The sequence below is a fragment of the Pezoporus wallicus genome, unplaced genomic scaffold (assembly GCF_028554395.1).
Source record: "Pezoporus wallicus isolate ANWC-B61680 ecotype Strahan unplaced genomic scaffold, APGP_CSIRO_Pwel_v1 contig_447, whole genome shotgun sequence".
Taxonomy (NCBI): domain Eukaryota; kingdom Metazoa; phylum Chordata; class Aves; order Psittaciformes; family Psittacidae; genus Pezoporus; species Pezoporus wallicus.
Window position 1 is genome coordinate 464,262 of NW_026636385.1, and position 3,239 is coordinate 467,500.

Genomic DNA, 3,239 nt, shown 5'->3' on the forward strand with positions numbered 1-3,239 from the left:
TCAAGTGATTTTCCATTGAAAAGTTCTTTTGCAAAAACTGCCTGTTAGCATTATCACCCCAGCAAAAGACTAGCAGGAAAAGCATCTCACATTTCAAGCACTGATGCACTTAGGAAAGAAAATTTTGACAAGCAAGTTTCTGAAACATTGAAAAGGTACCTATGCCAATCCATCAAGTAGACTATAAAGTATAAAAGCTGCCATTGCGAACATTCAGAATACTGAGACAAATGAGTCAGCAAGACCTCAAAACGACAGCCAAAGCATTACAAAGATGTGAACACAAAGACCTTTCAAACTACAAAGTTTTCCTGAAGCAACATTATACGATGCAGAAACATAGCACGCGAACAGTCAGTGACTCAAATGCAGAGCTAATACAGACTACTTCACTGAGCTAAGAGTAATGGAAAAAAAACCATACTATCCAAGGAAGTCAGAGGACAGCACTGAATACTAGCACATTCGGTAAGCCATGCACAGCAGCTAATTGCCAGACTGAGAATTTGGGCTCTGCCTCCCAACTCCTGTCTTAGTGAATAAAATAAAGCAAAACATAATGAATATCCAACTGATCCCAAACATAACAATTACTATGAAAATTCATCAGAGAGAAGTTCTCTCAAAGAACATTTGCCTGTTCAATACTGTGGCCTCATATGAATTAGGGATAAGAAATACAAGTAGGGAAGTCACCAGATTACATTGTCTAAAACCTAATTTTATTGACTTAAACACCTTTTTATTTTCAGAGTTAAAACCTATTTTCTAAACATCCCATGGAATTAGCTTCTTTTGCCTCAAGAAACAATACAAATAAATCAATGAGTATGCCATGTCCACCCTTAAGACCTTCTACTGCTTATTCATTTTAATCAAATTTCCTATATTCTTTGACTGTCTATCCTTCATTGCCTTGAGCTATGCATTGCAGCTACTGACAACATACAAATGTTAATTTTGTTCAAATGCAAACAATACAGAAGAGCCCATTTTAAAGGCTACTTTGCAAACATCACACTTAAAATGAAAGAACTGAATTAAACAGACTAACGAAAAGGAAAAAAAAAATAAATTCATTCAAGTAGATCCCTGTGCCACATCTGTCAAATGATCCTCAGTCTCTTCAGGACTAAAAGAGTGATTTCTCTCCTTGAGAGAGAAACTTTAACAGCTGCATATTCTACTAAAACATATACAGAAAGAAGTACTCCCTTAAAAATAAACCAATTGTGAGGCATCCAAAGAACCAATGATAGCAAACTTCATCCATAGTAATTAAGGGTAATCCCCACGACAGCAGACACACAGCAGCTGTGCAGCAGTTAATGATGATTTTTGTTCTTTTGTCATTTTTAATATTTATTTTATTCTATTTCTCTTCCATGTTTTTTCTTTTTTTTTTAAAAAAGGAAAAAATGCTAAAACCACAAACAGCCATTCTGTTGTAGAAAATAAGTAGCATATTTACTCTCTGTCTCAGTCCTTAAAGGAACTGTACTCCACGTTAAGTTTGTAGACATAAAAAACGTGGGTTTTACTTTCATTTAGATATGTGACCACTAATACTTCCCAGTCACTAATCCAAATACAGTATCATTTTTTTCACTATTTAACCAGAGAACTCCTGCTAGGTCTTGCTGCTTATGTCAGATTTGCAGCTACATAAAAACTCTTGGAAATGATATGGCAAAAACTTAAAAGAACAAAAACAACTTGATAACTACAGCAAGACTTAGCTTTTAAACAAGGTCTCATCAAGCCCATGCCCCAGAAGTATTATGTTAATGCATGAAACAAAGTCTAATGTGACCACTTCCATCTGAGATGAAACAGTTTCCCCACACCTCATCTTACAAACTGCTATTGTTATACTGATGAAGTAAGTTTCTGTACTAAAAAGGTTAAATTCAAATTCACTGAGGATAGGACACCTGTATGGAAAACCTTCAATACTCATCATAGCAAATGTGTTATTTTGAGAAGCCTCTTTTGTCTTCCTATCATCTACACTGCGAACTAACTGCACTTACTTACTTTATAACTGATTTACTAAACTTTCCTTTTTTCTCTTCTATACTCCTCAAGTTCTTCTAGAAACTTTTGCTTTTTCTGACAAAGAGATTCACAGAGTATGTACCTGTTCTTTCAAAATACACAAGCAGGCCCCTCAAGTGTGTTTCTAACAATAATAAACAGGTATTGTCAGAGCAACAAATTCTGTCAAAGTATGATTTACTTTCATATTTGTGCATTCTTGATGTCTCTAGGCACCAAATCTTTACCTCTTTCTTTTAAAACAGCAAACCAATAGCAACTTCCAACACGGACTTCAGAAGTGAATCTACTGTAGTTTACCTTCGTTCCACCTTTTCAGGCAAGTAAAACAAAGATCAAGAAAGTCTTCATATTAATTAATTTCAAAACCACTCTCTAACAGTGTCACTGGGCATCAAGGCATTATCAAGATGAAAAAGCTTTCTTGCAAGTCACAAAGGTATTGTACATTTATCATAACTAGGAATGGGAGCATCATAAATTAAATATCAGTAATTACAACTTTCTTTTTAATCAGTTTTCACTAATGACAGTTTCAAAGGCATTCTCTACGTACATCGAATGGTTGACTGCATGGTTGGATATGCAAGAAGAAAAATCATGGTTACAAGATGGAAAAAAATTACATGAATATTTAGAACTGATCTTGAAACACTGGACCTGTTTCATATGGCTTATCACAGGCTATCTTTTAACCCTGAACACGTTATGTATCAATTCTTCCTCTAGGGACTTGAAAATCTAGGGTTAACAGCCTTCTGTTTTAAAAATTCATTGAGGTACAAACAAATGGTATTGCTTCCAATGCATATGCATCGCAATAAGCCAAGGGGAAAAAAAAAAAACAAAAAAAAAAACCAAAAAACCAAACGTTACCCCCTGCAGGATACTTGGCAATTAACTCCAGCAATGTCAGCAATTTTTTGAAAAATTTCCTAAACATGAGGAAATCTCATCTTCACCGTATGAAAGACAAAGCTACTGCAGTGACTCTTCCATGCATTACAATGTGTGTGTCTTACTTCTTAACCAAGCCGCTAATCACGCAAATTATTGCAACTAATTACATCTGAAGGTCTAATTAATTCTTTCAGTACCACATCATTTAGTACGCATTCACAACACAGCACCTGTTTTGAAAATCCTTGCAGTTAATTTGTTTATAAACAAACACTATTTGC